Raw genomic sequence first — 10,498 nt, 5'->3', positions numbered from 1 at the left:
CTCTAGGCTTCCACCTTCAGTTTCAGTCCTTGATATCTGATCACCCTCCATATCTGGTCAAATTCCTATCCTTCATCCATAGTATGTGATCACCCTAGTCTGACCTTGACAAGAATCCTGTCAAGTAGATTTAGCCAGAATCCCCCATTATTCTTGAGTTTCCTCCTAGTAATTTTCCATTCACTGACTTCCTGAGCCATACATTTCCACTTTTTCCATGCTGTATTTGGAATGGAGCCCAGTTCTAAACTGAGGTGTCTTTCCCTCTATTGCATCAGTTCTTAAATGAAATCTGGTCTTTCTTCTTAACTATTTTCCAGCTTTGATTTTCTTTGACATTGTGAATATGTGTGACATCAAGAAAAGGGCTTTAATTTGATATAAGAAGCAAAAAATAGATGCAGACTTACAAACTGATCAAATTTAGCTGATATTGATGTGTCAAAACTTTTAAAGTTACATTTATTTCTGATTCAGACACCTTAATCTCTTTTTAGAATGCCCTATAAACATTTTCTCCTCTCTCACCTTCACCACTGGGGTCTAATATCGACATTATTCCAGTATCTGTTGGTAGTGGAGGAAAATGACCTGATGAATACATTCGTGTGTGTGTGTGTGTGTGTGTGTGTGTGTGCGCGCGTGCACGCGTGCACATGCACATATGTGTGTGCTCACTCAGTTGTGTCCGACTCTTTGTGACCCCATGGACTAAAACCCACCAGGCTCCTCTGTCTGTTGAATTTTCCAGGCAAGACTACTTGAGCAGGTTGCCATTTCTTCTTCCAGTGAATCTTCTGAGCCCAAGGATCAAATCCACATCTCTTGTGCCTCCTGTATTGGCGGACAGATTCTTTACCACTCTGCCACCTGGAAAGTCCAAATCCGTTCATAGTGATGTGTAAAGCAATTGATGTGTTATTCTTTTCAGAATTACAGTTAAATAATAGATATTTTAAAGTCCCAAGGCCAAAGCTAATTAAAAGGAGAAAAATTAAATAATGATAATGCTTTAGGCATTAGTGGAAGAATTCTCTGGACTTGAGGAACCAAGTAGCAGTATTTAATTCCCACCAAGCAGTCAATATACCATTACCTGTGCCTAAAACCTGCACTGATACAGGCACCCTATTTTTAAAATATTAATTATTTATATAATTATTGGTATTTTAAATAATGGCATTAGCAAGAGTTTAAAGATTATTATTGCATCATTATTTTTTTCTTTTTGTGTTGTTACAAACCAGTTTCACAAATAGTGAAATTCTTTTAATATATGTTTCTGTTCTTTACTTATAGTCAAAATGCAAAGTTATATCTCTCAGTCTATAATGTTAGGGTTAGTTTTCTCATTACACTGGGTGAAGTACATAATTAATATGCCTCAAAAATTATTGAGAAGTAAATTTGTCTTATATTTGTGTGGATTCTAAGAAGAGACTTATGTCAACCTCTTTGGACAGTGTCCAACACAACTCTCTTGTCTTTAAAGAGAGTGCTGATTTATCAGACTGAATAGAAATGATAAAGACAATATGATATGTTTGCTATAATTAAGGTATTGCTTTCAGTTGCCTCTCATGTTATACATTTTTGCCACTGCTGTTAAAGATTAATTGTCAAAGGAAAGGAAAATTATGATTCTTATATAGATGTAAGAATGAGTACATATTAGAGATTTTATTTAACTCATTCATGAGAAAGCTAAGATGTTACAAATCTGTTCAAAGAAACACAAATTTATATAGAATCATGGAATGTTGAAATGAATGGACTACTGGAAACAAAACTGGTTTTTCCATAGCAAGAGATATTTGCCTCTTTACATAATTTTTTTGCATGTTGATAGACAAGAATTATTCTTGTACAATAGTTCCCATAGAATCAGACAACCTAGAAGCACATCTCATAGAAAATGTATTGTTTTCCTTTGAAGCACAAAGTTTTTCTTAACCTGTCTAGACATTGTGAGTTTGATTAATCTGTCCTCCTGAACAGCAGTCATGTATCTGATGATTTAGTAATATGAGGACAATGGACTTTAGCTGAAACTCCAAAGGAAAATTCTAGACTTGAATTTACTATCCTGACAGGTCAAACACTGACTAGTCTGCAAAGCTGCTCCAGTCATCCCTGTAATTGCTGACACATGGGGGTAGTCTAGACTTGGTATCTCCAAAATAACCTTGTCAGTTAAATAGCAAAAGAAGACCCATATTAGGAAATTTGAAATAAACAATAACAAAAAAATAACTAGGTGGCTTCAATGGAAACTTTGCATTGCTTAGACTATCATAGTTTCTGGGTTAGTAATTCTAGCATTTTTCTTTTTGCCTTTGAGCTAGTTTAGAATTCTGCAAGTTGTAGATAACTGTTAGCAATGAGAAAGAATTCTTGTCAATAAACATGCAAATAAATTACATTGTGGGGCAATTTAATTGATTCCTCTCACTCCCCACTACTCAAGTACCCCTCTAGAAAATGCCACTTTCAAGTCATTTGCACATCTATTTCAACATTTCTTTATTCCATACAAATTTGTAGTCCTTTGGTTCTCCTTTGGACTGGTTGTAACACGTTACCAGTTACCTCAGTTAAATAAATTCTTTGACATGTATTCATTTGATATTTGTATGATATACATATAGGTCTTTTATGATTTGTCATTTAGCATCACAAAAGCATATGGAGACTATTCTTGTATAAGAAATGCTTGCAGTCTCACACTGGCTGCGTTACATTACAAAAGCAGAAGCGGAAGGAAATGGTAAATTTGATTACTTGTAATAGAACTCTATCCTCATTATCTTCTCTCCTGTACTTCTTAAGGTGAATATAACTAGTTTTCAGGATGTGTATGTTCTCAGTAACTCAGTCATGTCTGACTCTTTGTGACCTCATGGACTGTAGCCTGCCAGGCTCGTCTGTCCATGGGATTCCCAAGGCAAGAATATAGGAGTGGGTTGCCATTCCCTTTTCCAGTTTTCAAAATAAAAACTAAATATTTGGTTTATAGGGTTTATTTATTACATGAAACAAATTTCATTAAATTAAAAATACGTAATTACCATATTTGATGTGTCTCATTCTCACTATATCTTTTTTTTTTTAAATTTTTTTTTCCATTTATTTTTATTAGTTGGAGGCTAATTACTTTACAGCATTGCAGTGGTTTTTGTCATACATTGAATTAGCCATGGATTTACATGTATTCCCCATCCCGGTCCCCCCTCCCACCTCCCTCTCCACCCCGTCCCTCTGGGTCTTCCCAGTGCACCAGGCCTGAGCACTTGTTTCATGCATCCCACCTGGGCTGGTGATCTGTTTCACCCTAGATATACATGTTTCGATGCTGTCATTCTCACTATATCTTGTATTTTTATAGGGAGAAATAAGATATTCAACTTAATTCAAAACAACATTACTGTGAGTAATGAAGTGCTTTTAATAAAAATTCTTGTTATCCAAGTTAGATATATTTTGTGTAGCTTTCTGAGGTTTTTGTGGAAAACTATTTCATAATTGCAAGGTATTGTTTCAGATTTTTAGATAAGCAATGGTCAGTTACCAATATTTTTCCTATTTCTAGAAGTCAATGTCTTCTTATTAAAAATAAGTCGGTTTTAATCTATAGCTTAGATATTTTTCAGCTGTTTAGGCCAGTTCCTCAGTCTTCATTAGTATCAAGGAGTTATGCATGATGAAGAGAAAATATTTACCAATGGAAAACATGTTGACACAATGAAATGATGCATTCTGGTTATTACATTTAGGAAGATAAGACTATATATGCAGGCAACTAATTGAAGTGATATTTTTCATGCTCAGTTGCATTTGTTTGAAAATCTTTTAAGGAAGTACTTATAATTACCTTAATTAAATATAAACAATAAATAAATACTTTTTAAAGACCTACATTGCTAAGCAATTTCTTTCAATTTTCTTCGGGAAGGCTCCTCCTTTGTGTATCTAATGCTGTGACACTTTGAGATTGAGGACCATGTATTAGTCAGTTAGGGCTAACTAACAGACTGGGTGGTTTAAACAACACAGATTTATTTTCTCACCATGCTGGAGACTAGGAAGTCCAAGATCAAGATGTTGGCAAATTTGGTTTCAGGTGAGGACTCGTCTCCTGGCTTATAGATAGTGCTCTTCTCATTAAAGGCCATTCCTTGGTGCACAAGGAGAGTAGGAAGATGAAGACACAGAGAGAGAGAGAGAGAGAGAGAGAGAGAGAGAGAACACTGATGCCTCTTATCATGACACTAATCCCATGGGAGCAAGGTCTCACCCATATGTCTTCATTTAACTTTGTTTCCTTAGAGACCCCATCTCCAAATACAGTCATATTGGGTGTTAGGGATTCAACACATGCATTTTAGAAAGATACAAACATTCAGTCCATAACAGACCATATAGTTCAACTTTGTTGAAAAAATTTGACAGTGTGTATATGCATTTTGTTACAAATTAAAGAAAGGTAATCACTGAAGAATTGATGCTTTTGAACTGTGGTGTTGGAGAAGACTCTTGAGAGTCCCTTGGACTGCAAGGAGATCCAACCAGTCCATCCTAAAGGAAATCAGTCCTGAATATTCACTGGAAGGACTGATGCTGAAGCTGAAACTCCAGCACTGGCCACCTGATGTGAAGAACTGATTCATTAGAAAAGACCCTGATGCTGGGAAAGATTGAAGGCAGGAGGAAATAGGGACAACATAGGATGAGATGATTGGATGGCCTCACCAACTCGATGGACAGGAGTTTGAGTAAGCTCTGGGAGTTGGTGATAGACAGGTAAGCCTGGTGTGTTGCAGCCCATGGGGTTGCACAAAGTTGGACATAACTGAACAAGTGAACTGAACAAGTTAAAGAATGATTTATTTGAGTTGAATAATATTTGCTCATACTAGTACACTTGTACTTTATATACAAATTGTCTCTAGCTTTATGAAACTGTCTTTAGTGCAAATGTAAGACATTTACTTTCTATTACTGAAATATTTTCACAGTGCAGTGTGATTAGTGAATTCTGACTGATTGTTTCTTGAGTTTGGACTAGAACCTCACATTTGAGCAAAAATATAATAGTCACTTGCATTACCACTCTTTTGAAAAAGTATATTTTTCATATTTCTTCCCTTTTTGTCACAAAACTCTTTGAAGAATTCTTTTAATAATAATCATAAGTCTCTAATAACAACTGAATATATTATAACAAGGAATAAGTTAGGAACTTAGTGTCAAGAGATATCTGTTGATCATTGTGATCTCTTCTTTAAAATATTTACTATTCTGGCACAGTAGAGATGCATGGTTATTTTAGGTTATATTATAGGCTATATGTCTGCCAAAGTGCGATTGTGTCAACCTATATATTTTATACACAGGTTAAATTTCTCTTCGAGTTTAGCACACAATTCCATTGAATCACCACATTGCTGGTAGAATCCTCTCTACTCCAGTGTTTCCTGAAATACTTTCTTTTGGACACAAAAAGAAGTGCAGTGACTTATCTCAAGCCCATCTTCTTCCTTCCTACACTTCACTTTTCATAAAGATTTACATTAAAGCATAAAAGAGAAAAAGAAGTAAGCCCTTCTTCAAACCCTGAATGCCTGAGATGTATTTGGCTATTTCTATAAAACTGCTTTTTATCTTCAGTACTTCCTGAAAAATATTCTTTATACTTTTAGTGCACAGTGCTGATTGCATTGCTTTAAGAACACCTTGCCAAATGTCCTCAAGTTTCTAGTGTGTGTATTGGATATTACTGTTGTTTTTATGGTCTGTTTTCTTTTTCATTTTCTTGAAATGGGGATTAAATATTGTAGAGTTTATGGAATTAAAGAGAAGGCTCATATCCACCAATGATCTAAAAATGCTACATTTTTATTTTAAGAAAAGTGTTAGTCACTCAGTCGTGTCTGACTCTGTGACCCCATGGACTGTAGCCCGCCAGACTCGTCTGTCCATGGAATTCTCCAGGCAAGAATACTGGAGTGGGTAGCCATTCTCTTATTCAGGGGATCTTCCAAACCCAGGGATCAAACCCAGGTCTTCTGCATTACGAATGGATTCTTTACCATCTGAACTGTCAGGGAAGCCCCACATTCTCCTTTGGGGTTTCAAAAATATTTTAAGGGCATCCCTTCCCATTGTTTTCTCAGAAATTGACCTTAATACTATTTGTAGTCACTTTCTTGACATTAGAAAGTCCATGGTGGTCTTATAATAAGTTATGTGGACACTTCTGGAAAACTCCTAACATTACTTTTTCTATTATGATGATTTACAAAAGAGAATGCATAAACTGACACATTTGGAAACCCTGTATTGGGGAGTTTCCATGCGAGTGTTATTTATTGGGAGATAATCACTGAGAATCTTAAGAAAAATAGTTGGTATTGACCTAGCTAGTGCAGCTCATGTAATTATCATACTCAACCATATAAAACACAGCTATATGCAGCCAAAGATCTATGAACATTTCCCAGTAACATCATTGAAATTCAGCAGACAGGCTTTGGAGCCTTACAGACCTGAATTTAAATTCCAGCTTCACCACACATGAACTTCACCATCTGGAAGATACTAACCTGCATAAACTGTTTATTCATTGGCGACTGATGAAATTAGAGATTATGCATGTATCATCTAGTAAAATTTCTGGCAAATCTTTGAGAATCCATAAATTGTCAGTATTACTGAGTTTTTGTTACACATTTGTGAGGTCAGGCTAATATTTGACCTTCCAAGAATTATTATGACAGACATTTAGTCTTTAGCTATTATGACTTTGTAGAAAATGTTAGTAACATTAAATATTTTGTTATTTTTCATAGGATCAATATGAAAATCTTAAAAGCTTCCATACATTTGTTCTCATAAAATATCATGCTACATAAATTGTGGTGAATAAATGCAAGGCAAATGGAGACAGAGGTACCAGTTAGGAGGCTGCTAGTTCAAATGCACCGTGATGATAATTTATGAAACAGGCTCAGGAAAATTTGATGGTAGGTAGTAGGCTTATGGAGGATAGATTCAAAGAGAATTCCTTTGAATTCTCAGTGAATTCAACTGTTTCTACAGTGAATCAACTGTTTGTACTGTCATTTACCAAGAACAAAGGCTATAAACAGAGTAAAATCAGCTTCAAGAGTAAAGTAAATTCAGTGTTTTTTAAATTGATGCATAATTGGCATACAATAACATGCACAAATCTTAAGTGTTCAATTTTACATGTTTTGATTTATTCTATTCACTGGTGTCTTCACAAAATGAAATAATACCTGGAATATTTTCTTCACCTCAGAAAATTCCCTCATGTCCTTTTCTAGTTGATTTCAGTTCCTCTTTCCTAAGCAAGGAACTTCGGACTGTAGGCTAGTTTTGTGAATTCACAGATTGTGTATCTATGGACTCATTTAGAAGGTGTTCAACTTTGTCAGGGATTGTGTATCTATGGACTCATACAGAATATGTTTGTCTTTGGGATTTTGATTTTAGCCAAATAACTGAGAATTTTGAGAATGTTGTGTGTATTGGTAGTTTATTCTTTTACATTATTGACGAATGAATGTTTTCCATTGTCTGAAACTATCTCAATATGCCCATTCTCCTATTAGACAGACTTTTTGATTATTTCCTAGATTTGGCAGTTTTTGAATAAAACTGCTATGAATATTATAAATCTTTAACGCAGATATATATATATTTTCATTGCTTTTGTGTAAATACCAAAGAATGGAATTGATGGGTTGTAGAGTAGACCTATGCTTAATTTTAAAAAGGAATTGGCAAATCATTTTCCAAAGTGGTTTCTATTTTATACTCTCAAAAACAATATATGATAGTTTCAAATGTTCTATTCTCAGTGTAGTGTGGTGTTTATTTGCCACTCTAATAGATGTGAAAAGATATCTTTTTGTGGTTTTCATTTTAACTTGTATTTCCCTGATCACAAATTATTTTGAGTGTCTTTTTATGATTTCATGTGCCTTTTCATTTTTGTTTGAATGTCTAATTTTGGAAACTGCCTGTTGTAATAATTTATTGAAGTGAAAGTTGCTCAGTCATATCTGACACTTTGTGACAACATCGACGGCAACCTACCAGGCTCCTCTGTCCATGGAATTCTCCAGGTAAGAATACTGGAGTGGGTAGCCATTCCCTTCTCCAGGGGATCTTCCCAGACCAGGGATCAAACCTGGATCTCCAGCATTGCAGGCAGATTCTTTACTATCTGAGCCACCAGAGAAGCCCTGAACATTTATTAATTTAAAATAGAGATAATTTTTCACAATTTTATTGTTTATTATAAGAGCATATAAATGTTTTTGTCATATATATGTCTTTTGACTCATTCTCTCTGCACTTGATTTATCTCATTTTTAAGGGAAAACTTTCCAGAAGTAGCAAATTTACACTTAAGGAATTTCACTTGTGCTAAAAGTTGTGTGTGTGTGTGTTTTGTTTGTTTGTTTGTTTGTTTGTTTTTGGTCCTTATCAAGAAATCTTTGCTTACTCTAAAGTTATTAGGATATTATAGTATGGATCCTTCTATTAATAGAAGTTTTATGGTTCTGAGCTTTTAATTTTGGTCTATGACATCTCAAATTAATATTTGTGTGTGGTGTGAAATTGGGTCTACTTTCATATTTCCTAACATATTTAGTTGATTAATCAACATTTGTCCAAATAAAACCTTTTCTTTCTCAATTTATTTTTCAAATGACTACACATATGAGTCTTTTTGGACTCTATTCACGAATCTCTCTATCTCACACCCAAATCACACTGTTATTTTAAGTTCTGAAAACAATTCTTGTAATTTTTATAGTTCTATTTTTTTAAAGATTATTTTCTAGGTTCTTTGTACTTCCATATGAATTTTGGAATTTTCTCACCACTTTCTACTAGAAATTCTGTTTTATTTTGTTAGGGATTGTGTTGAACCCATAGGGCAAATTAGAGAAGGATATTGAACCTACCAGTACACAAAATGGTAAATCTATTCCTTTAGATCTTCATTAACTTCTTTGGACAACATATTCTTTTTTTTCAGTATACAGGTTGTACATATATTTAATTGGATTTAATCAAGTATCAATGCTTTTAAATGCTAGTTTTAATGGTATTGCTTATTGCTAGTAGTGAAGTGAAAGTGTTAGTTGTTCAGTTGTGTCCAACTTTTTGTGGCCCCATGGACTGTAGCCCGCCCAGACTCTTCTGTCCATGGAATTCTCCAGGCAAGAATACTGGAGTGAGTAGCCATTCCCTTCTCCAAGGGATCATCCAGAGGTCAAACCTGGGTCTCCTGCATTGCAGACAGATTCTTTACCCTCTGAGCCACTAGGGATGCCATTATTGTTGGTAGAGAGCAACAGAAATCATTTTCATATGGTTATTTTGAATCCTGTGATCCTGATCAATTCATTTATTAATCTTAGCCATTCTTTTGTAGACTACATAGAGTTTTATATGTAATCATAACACTTTCACACAAGGACAGTTTTACTTGTTTCTAGATTTTAGGGCTTTTATTTATTTTTAAACATTTTTACTTTACTGCACTGGCTTGGATATCCAATATAGTGCTGAATAGAAGTAGTAAGAGTGAATATCTTGACTTTTTTTCCTCTCTCAGAAATGTTCAATATTTCATCAATTGTGATGTCAGCATTAGACTTTTCTTAAGTTTCCCTTCTTGCATTAAGGGGAAATGTCTTTCTATTTTTAGTTTGATGTACTGTTTTTTAGTTTTCAATTAACAATAATCATGCCTCGGATAAACCTCATTGGCTATGATACTGCCACTGTGCAAAGCTGATGTATTGTTTTTTAATATGATGAATGGATGTTGATATTTTTCTTTTTCTGCATTATGAAAGTTATATGATTTTCTCTTTTATTCTGTTAATTCTTTGAGTTACATTGACTTTTGAATGAAATATCAAACTAAATTTCTGGGCTAACTTAGGTTTTTTATAACATTTTTCTTTTTATACATGGATTGATTGAATTCATTAATATTTTATTATGAAATTTTGAATCTGTGTTTATGAGAGATATTGACCTGATTTTTTTCTTGTAATATTTCACCACAAAGTTATTCTGGTTTTATAAAATACATTGGGAATACAGTGCTCTCTCTACCACTAATTTCTGAAAGTTTGTGTATAATAGGTCTTATTTCTTCCTTAAATACTTGATAGACAAATATAATGAGCAGGAAGACACAGCTCTTGCCCCGAAGGAACTTACAGTTGAGTATTGAGAAAGACTAGCTACCATGACATTATGGCTTAGTCTAGCAAGTGATATGATAAAAGTGGACACCAGAGACAGAAGGAGAGGACTTAGTTTTATTTAGGACAAGCTTCTAGGAGGTGTCATATAGATTCAGTTCTGAGGAATGAGTAAGAGTTAGCTAAGCTACTCCCAGATTCCTGCCCCTCAGAGGCTGCAAAATACAATCAGTTCTCATTAC

The 10,498-nt window shown here is 34.5% G+C and overlaps 1 pseudogene; it reads right to left on the bottom strand.

Annotated features, from left to right (window-relative positions):
• Positions 1–9,754: 9,754 nt before the first annotated feature.
• LOC139035399 (U4 spliceosomal RNA) lies at positions 9,755–9,836 on the bottom strand (annotated as a pseudogene).
• Positions 9,837–10,498: the final 662 nt, after the last annotated feature.

This window comes from Odocoileus virginianus, chromosome 5, assembly GCF_023699985.2.
Source record: "Odocoileus virginianus isolate 20LAN1187 ecotype Illinois chromosome 5, Ovbor_1.2, whole genome shotgun sequence".
Classification (NCBI taxonomy): domain Eukaryota; kingdom Metazoa; phylum Chordata; class Mammalia; order Artiodactyla; family Cervidae; genus Odocoileus; species Odocoileus virginianus.
This window is presented reverse-complemented; position numbering and strand designations above follow the sequence as displayed.